Raw genomic sequence first — 9241 nt, forward strand, 5'->3', positions numbered from 1 at the left:
GCTCCCTGTGCTGTGTTATGCTCTCTGAATTCACCATCCTCTATTATTAGTATACATTTTAATTGGAATCATGCTTTCTCTGAGCCTACCTCATGATCAACATACTACCTTCATATATTTCTATTATACATCCTTTTCTGTCTTTGGTTATTTAAACTGATATCATAACCGTTAATATTTTTACAATTATTGTCAACAGGTGATCATTTAGATTTTGACAGAAAGTCACAAACAATGCCACACAATGTGTTGCATTGCTGTTTTTCCAGCTGGAAAAAGCCCATACTATTTATTCACTCTACCTATTTTCCATAATGACCTTATGAAGCAACACACCACACACCTGTATGTCCTGCTCAAGTTAAATATAGTCCATAACTATACATGCACCCTGACATTCTAGCAAAATAGGAAGTGAGATGAGTCATGAATGAAGGAAAATACCCAGCCATCTCTGGTAGTTTAACAAAAGAAAACACCTTTTTATTTCTTCAACGCATTCAGGGGACATTTCCTCTTTCCACCGCTCTCGGATCGATTTCTTATTTTTTGACTTTGCAGAAGTTGGAGGCTGACCGAAATTGGAATAAGGTGCATTGAATCAGGGTGGGTCCTTTGCAGGCAGCAACCAATGCATTCATCATTGAGACATGGACTTTGCAAGGCCGCCCCTCACTAATACTGCCAAATAATCCTTTACATGTGGCAATGCACTGAAGCAGTGAACTTGATCTTTATGTTAACCTGTAATAAATGTGCAGAATCACCTTGGGGATGGGTATTCAAGGCTGCTACAGCAAGGCAATACAAAGCAGGTTTTTCTTCAAACCCAGTTCTGTATTGTAGAACCCTTACATTACTAATGCTCTGGGACATAATGCTCCATATTGTGAACCATCTGAACCATCTGACCCATCGACAGAAAGTTAACATGCTCTTGTAAACATTCTTATTTTTTTGAAACCCAGGTAGAGTGAGATGTGCTGCAGAGACCGCTTTCTTTTGGCAAGCAACAGCTCTGCACCACAAGCATCACAGCAGGACACTGCTGCACTTACACGGTGACTCAGTGGGGGAACCAAGGCATGCACACACCGACTTTCAAAGTGGGGTCAAGCAGCTGCATAAAGGGGATTGTTACTTCAGTTCAACTTCTTTCTGTTTTAGCCCCACCCACAGAGAGAGCATGAGACATGGTGTTTTGACCAGATATTACCCTTTCATTCAGTCATTGCACGACATTTTTGAGCTGAAATATAAAAGAGAAAATGTTCTTTTGAAGCTCTGCGACAAAAGTAAATTCAGATTGCAGATATTTTCTTACAGATGCAGGATTATTTGTGCTTTTTAGACACCATGCTACATGAACACACATACACATATCATAGCACCATGAAGCAGTTAAAGACTCCTTGGTCTTATTTCATGCTGTTACACCCACTCTCAGAGGCTCTTTGAATATGTGGCCTAAAAGAAACCGAAATGATGATACCTCAGGGAATCGGTTCTACCAGATTGTCTTTCACCATTATTTCAGATGTATCCCTCCTCATCGCTCCTCTCCCCTCTTGTTCCTTTTGCTTCCCACAAAAAAAGAGACTAACACCGCTGTCACTTTGTAATAGTCTACTGATCGAACATAGCACCCTAATTAGTCAACGTTTCCATTATGGGTGGCACTCGCTTTGTGGGATTTATCTTTTTAGGTCATGACGCTGTGAATGACTTCAGGTTGGATTTTTCTTGTGCTGATAAAAAAAAATTAGGATTCACTACACTGTCATGATCAGAACATCAGATTAAGAGAAAGTTCAAACAAATGGCATGCTCAGGGACAGACATGGAGACAGACTTGGAGACAAAGGGAAACATGTTGCTATATGTCACCCACACACTAACAAAGTGCCCCCTGTGTGAAGCTCATACATGCTGCATGACACACAGCACATTAGGAAAGCTGATTTATTGGTTGTAAAATGTTAATATAGCTATAAACCCGTTCTCATGAATTGTTAATTAAGGCCGTGACAGACTCGTCACCTAAAATGTTAATGAGGAGAGATTGGGTCTGGGCTGAGAGGTCACAATGAGCAAATACAACAGATGAGCTGAATCCACAAGACCCCCATGCACGCTAATAAGAAACGCTGAAGGCACCTGAGATGGGTTGTGCCCATTCGGTCATAGCGTAATTAAGTGAATGAAAGACGAGGTGCAAATTAACCATTGTGAGAGTGAAAGGGAGTGATGAATATAATCCATTTTTAGCCTCAGCCAGTCTATATCTGTACTGTCTTTTTTAAATGACTCATTGGGGTGGAGCAAGTATTCTTATTTTTATATCTTGGATAAAGTGAGATAGAGAGTTTATGATAATACTGCCCTAAAAATATTTCTTAAATACTTCTTAATTAAGTGTCCAGCACTGAGAGAGCACAGGCTAATGATCTCATGTGGCGTTCAGGTACACCTTTCTGGGAGATTAATGGTAATGTTGATCGTGCACTGCGACTTGAACACCAAATCATCCGGTTCCTGGGCAATCTATCCACTCTAATGATGATGGCATTTTTATTCAAGCAATTTTAATGATGGTTTACTTATTTTCTTTTTTACTTGCCCCAGCTGAAGAACCTCATGTGTAGATAATAACACTAACGATGGCTGGTTTCCATGAACATGAGCCAGTTGTTAATTAGATACACCTGTTTGAAAAGTCAAGAGTGTGTGTACTGTAACAAAAAAGGTCCAGCTAAAATGGATATTCATTTATGGTGGAGCTAATTTTAACTATTTCTCTCAATTTTGGGTGACTTATCTAGAAAATACTGTGTACCTTGCAACATGCAGCTTTTATGTGACAAAAGTGTCGAATTAAAGCCTCAGTGAATTACAATACTTGTGTATATTTGCTTTATTATTTTATTCCAAAGCAGATTAAAGGGAATAAAGCATGCAATAAAAACTGTTAGGTTAGGTAGCAATGCACACAGCCCAATTCCATGAATACTTTTCATATAGAATATTTATCTTTGTAGCATAGCGTTTTGTTTGCAAAAAAGTTGCATGAAATCCACATACTACTTTTTTATAGAAAAGTCACGACTCCTTAATGCTGCCATTTCAAAAGCAACACAGTTACTCAACTAATTAATATTTCATTTTGCGAGTTCTCTCTGGAGCAGTCTCTCAACCACCTGCAATTTATTTTAATGACTCACAGCTGTGCATTTGTGTATCACTGCACAATACAATAAACCAACCAGAGCACTGCAAAATCCAGTGCCCATTAACACCAACTTTGTGAGAATATTGTCTTGTTGTTGCGTGTTGGCACCTTGAGTTTATTGTAATTTCGTTGACAAAATTAAAGATCTATCTATCTATATATCTATCTATCTATTTCATAACTTTTTACACAGTTTTATTGTGAAGTTTATACTCAGTGTTCTTAGCATAAGTTCTGGAAAAAGTACTCCAACCTTTTACAGTACATGCTAAGAAATAGTAGGCTATGTTGATGTAGTTGTTGGGCATAGGTGGAAGAAGTGCTCAGATATTGTACTAACCCTTGTAAAAGAAAGAGAACCAGAGTGTAGGAATACTCTGTTACAATAAAAAGTTTTGCAATCAAAATGTTATTCAAGTAAAAGTTTAAAAAATATAAGCATAACAATACACTTCAAGTACCAAACAATAAAAATACATATTTTGCAGATTGGTCTATTTCAGAAAAATATATATGTACATATGATAACAATTAGTAATGCATTTCGCTTTATATTTAGCTGGTAAAGGTGCAGCTAATTTTAATTACATTATATAGGCCTACTGCAGGACCATATGTGAATTTGGCTCCAGGTGTGAATAAAATCTTATAGACTATAATAATAATAATAATAATAATAATAGAGTTGACTAGATTTCACATTATTAAACACAATTTGCAAAGTAACTAAAGGTAACATAAATGCAGTGGTGTAAAAGTACACAATTTAACTGAATTGTAGTGGTCTAGAAGTACAAAGTAGCAAAACATGTAAATACTGAACTTAAGTACAAGTCTCTCAAATTGTACTTAAGTACAGTACTTTACTCCACTGGTGTTGGGACAGAGGCACACTGTGCGGGCTGTAACAGGCCGTATATCTCGCACCCTTTTCAACATGGCGGGCTATTTTCACTCCAGTTTAAAGTGCTGTTTCTGTAAAGATGTTTGTTATGCTAGCTAACTCATGTGGCTAATGTGGCACTTTATAAGCAAGCTGCAGAAAGGTAACTCATGTTGTTTGGGGACGGCTTTGTGGAGGAATAATCAAGTAGATTAATATCAAACCGGAGACTTTTCCATCCTGCTTTCTAGCTTTGGGCGTCTGCAACCTGTTGGAAAAGACCCTGATGATTGCTTCACTTCAGCATACTAAGGTAAGTGTTTGCTGTTTATGCTAATCTGATGCTAACATGCATTTTAGGAGTGAAATGTTGGCTGTGTTCTGTCACAGTGTTTGTTTGCTTCTCAATATCAAGCTAACAGGCCAAAGAGCTGCTGTCTTTTTGGATGTGGTTTATGTTTTTGGTGCTTTTTTCTGCTGTGCCTGCCTATACATGAAGCTATGTACAGCATTGGCATGGTTGTTCACGTAAAATCCCTGCTGTGGACTGTTTGTTTTTCTTCTGTTTGTTGTTCAACTTGCATTTTGTGCTGTTATAAATGCCTGTGTTTGTAAACATAGGTGTACAGTTACTGAGTACATTTACTCAAGTAGCCTACTGTACTTGGAGAGTCAAAGGTAGCCTACTTTAATTGAGTATTTTCCCATTTTGTTACTTTAAAATATATGGGGCTTAAATGGGCCATTCTTCATAATGAGTACTTCTACTTTTGGTACTTAAAGTATATTTAGATGTTAGTTAATACTTTTTCGTTATAACTTATTTTTACTTGTAGCTGAGTATTTTTAGACTGTAGTGTTGCTACTTTTAAGTCAAATAATTTGAGTTATTATTCAATCTCTGCAATTTAATCCAATTCTTCTTCAAAGCTTCAATCATTCAATCCATTAGATCGGTCTATAAAATGTCAGGAAATTGTGAACAAATCGATCCCAGTTTCTCAATATCCCTGTGGCTATCTTTGTCTTTTCAGTCCATACCTTCAAAAGTTCAGTTTAATATGATCTAAAAGCAGGAAATCAAATAAAATGTGAGTGTCTTGTGGGCCTTATTTTGTATATGGCTCAACATGACTATTGTCTTCTACACATTCAACTCACTTAATGATTTCTACTTACTGCAGTATTGGCTACATTGAAAACTCAAGCTGGCTTTTGTAACTCAAGTCAAAATCACATATTTTCTCCACGCACTTCACATCATCTACAATATTTTCACTCAGAGCAATGGAGTTATTTGAATCCTTTCTGCTTATCTCACAATTACATCTACGTCTTGTTCACTCAGCTTTTTCTCAGTAGAAGCATTAAGCCGTTATCATGTACTGATGGTCAACTGGTGCTTATCAATTCTACATAACCTTTCATAACAAGACATTGTGCGCTTCGTGCCATGAATTTGTGATATGTGTGAATAATCTGCTGCATAGCTGGCGTGTCTTTGCCTGCTGCCGAGTATCAGGTTGATTTGCTGCGCTTCAATATATTCAACTTGTTCAGAAAATAGTATTTTCCCCACATTAGTTGAATGTGCTTTGTTGAGGGAATGGAAGCATGACTGCTGCTGAGGGCTAAAGCCAGACAAAAGATGGGCACTGTGTACAGATCAATTCAAATAGATACATTTTATGAAACAAGATCTTCAAAATATACCGGAATATAAAAAGAATGCAATAAAAATAGGGATGTCAAGAAATGGTCAAACTTAGCAAGATAAAAACTAAATGTAAAAGAAAAACGTAGGCATGCTCAAATAAATAGTTTGGAGTTCAGATTGGATTTTAAATCAAGGATAAAGTTTTCCGCCAAGACAGAAAGGCATAAACAATGCAACACAATCTGTTTGCACTGCTTATATTGATAAAAGCCCTTACTTTTTATTCACTTGACTTATTTTCCATAATGACTTTATGAAGCCTCACACCTATGTGTCCTGCTCAATTTTTAAAAGATAGTCCATAGCTTTTTATACATACAGTATATAATATATGCCCTGAAATGGAAAGTACCCAGCCATCTCTATTGTTTAACAAAACAAAACACTCTTTGATTTCATCTATAAACCCAGGGGACATTTCCACCTCTTTCCACCTTGAATCAGGGTGGGTCCCTTGCGAAGCATTTGTCTTTGAGACATGGACTTTGCAAGGTCGCCCCTCACTAATACTGCTTACGAATCCATAAAATGCAATGAATGAATGACCTTGATCTTTATGTTAACTTGAATATATTCTATGTAATGTGCTGAATCACCTTGGGGATGGTAGCAAAGCCATACAAAGCAGGTTTTTCTTCTGCAGGGAAAGCTTTCTTCTGTGTTGTAGAACCATTACATTACGTCTTTGCGTGATTAAGAGTGTCAGACTAGATCTATTGAGGGCAAAACGTGCTAACACCTACAATAGACAATATGATAACTTCGGCTTTAACATTTTTAGGATTTGCTGCTTTCGTTCTCTGGGACATTAAACAAAATATATCCTAATATCTGTCAATCCACACAGAGTTGCTCACTCTGACCTGCCCCCTTAAATCCCCCAGGCAGACCCCACCCGTTGAAAAGTGCACAACATAAATTATTAAATGGTGGTGTGTCTACCTAGACTGTCGGTCATTAATGGGAAACACTGGATTAGTCATGGAAAATGACTATTACTGTATTTCCAGGCATGGCAGACATTGCACTTACTGCAATAGGAGTATTGCACATATTCCACTGAAGAAGCTGAAAAGGCTTACAGTAATGTGCAGCCCTGGTTAGAATTAGGGTTAAAATAAATGAATATGTCCCTCAACTAAAGCTCAGCAAAGAAAAACTGTGGTTAGAACGTTTTTAATTGCATAACTAGAAATACTTGTCTTTGTTGTATTGATGCAATAACTTTAGGGCCGGTTCAGGATGGATAAAACAGCGACCAACAACTTTTCAAATATAAATATGGAAGCCTTTCATTATACTTCTGAAAAGTAGAAACTAAATTGACTAACTCAGGTATTAATCTCCCACTCTAAGTGGAGTCGAAGTGATGTTTTCTGATAGTTTATTAACTTTACCTTTTCTCACAGTAAAGAGGTGACTCTAGCATCAAGCCCTTTTTTTAATCAAAGAAGCACTTCATTAGTCAACCTTTGATCTGTGTTCTTTTAAAGATTTTTTCTTCTCATTTCATTTTGTATCTTTCTATTCACTCCTTTGTCAACAGATTGCGAGCCTGCGTTCTAACATAATGTATTCAAGGACTACTCTGAATAAGATGGCAGTGATGTAAGCCACTTTCAGATTTTGTTCGGAGAAAAGAAAGACCTCTTCGTTTGTGCTTTGTGTGAAAAGTGTGAAGAAAATATTAACCCTGAGCTTTGGCTTGAATGCCTCAGCATTTCTTGTAAAAGGAAAAAGGTTTGAAACTATCTGACGCACTTTCTCAAGTTTCATTTCACCTCCAACTTTAGCAGAGTGTGAAAGTGTTGAAAGAGCTTAACAATAGTTAATGTGATTTCAAGATATAAGTTATCAGTAGACATTTGATTTACAACTTCATGCTGCAGTATGACTCAGAAATCATCGTTTTTTTTGCGTTGAGTGTATGGCAGGTGGGGCCGGGGTGATGATGTCTGCATGACATCAGAAGGGACCAGTATTGCAATGATTCAACTGACCCACCTTGTAAAGCCCCTCTCCCCTTTTGTGTCCCCTCAGTGTCCCGACTCTTCCTCCCACATTCAGCACCCCCTCGTTGTGTGCAGTGTTTCACTCTGTGCCAAAGCACGCAGCAGGGATTCACACAAAAGTAGTCATCTCTTTCAAAACCCTATCTCTGTGCTTCAGCAAGACACAGAGCGAAGAAAGGAAATGCAGATCACCAATGATCTCCGATCCATATTTGTGTGAACCTAATTGATTTCCCACTGTATGGGATCTGTCTGCAGAATCCCAGTACAAACACTCACTGAATAGTTGAAAGGCCAGAGAAAATCTGGGCCTCATCCTACATCCGTGTTTCATCCTTAAAGCTACAGTATGGATACTCAAGCATTATTACAAAATCCAATATATAAGACAATATATTTTATCATTTAACCATGTCAATGTAATATATTGTCCTACAAATACACAGCATGGACAATTACCACAAAATCCAGCTTACTGCTTAAAGAGCATCTTGCAGGTTTTTATTTTTTCTACATTTATGCTTAAACTTGCTTGAAAATTACAATTAAAAAAGTGAATGCAGGATTTGATATGTTTTACGAGACATAAGGGCAGGAATTAAGAGGGAAAGGAGCAATTTTGAGCTCTGCTCTTAAAAACAGCTTTTTTTTAAGGTCATATGTCAAACGCGTCATATTACATCACGCAGGGGACACATCTCCGCTCTCTGACCGCGGGTATAGTAGAGTTGCGTTGAGTAGAGCGGTTGTGTTTTAAGGAGCTGGTATTTTTCGATAGTTTTACATTGTATTTCACCATTTGTAATCATGGTGCAGTATTGTGTTTGTGCAGGTTGCACAAATACCAGCCTGTCAGGNTTCATAGACTACAAGTAATAAATTTAAGAAGAGGATTACCAAAGGAAAAAACGAAATGAATAAAAGTGTGAAAAACGAACAGAAAAAGACACGAAAGTTTGAGGAAAATAGGAGAAAACAGATTGGAAAAAGAGAAGATGTCGAAAAATAAAGGACAAACGAAAGAGTATGGGTAGCACGGAACGAGTCGAGGACCAAAACACACAGGTTTGCGTGCGCCTACACTCTATCGGCCCGACCCGTAACCTCTGCAGCGACGAGACGACACTCAGGGACACCCATGTAATCCGCACGAATAGGTACATAATAACTAAGGAGAGAGATTAGTGTGCAGAGGTCGTTTAAGGACCGACTCCGTGTTGAGATTTCTGGAGCCAAAAACTCTTCTCTATCGTTGTGTCTGTTGTCCACCCGTAGAAGGCGCGTCTACACATTTACCAATTGTCAGAGTGGACTCTTTGTATACTTTTGATTATTCACTTTAATTTTAGTATGTACCCAAACTGTAGTCTTACAAGTCGCGACGGTGGGGCGGGTTCGGG

Source organism: Notothenia coriiceps, unplaced genomic scaffold, assembly GCF_000735185.1.
Source record: "Notothenia coriiceps isolate Sejong01 unplaced genomic scaffold, NC01 NC01_scaffold00035455, whole genome shotgun sequence".
NCBI lineage: Eukaryota > Metazoa > Chordata > Actinopteri > Perciformes > Nototheniidae > Notothenia > Notothenia coriiceps.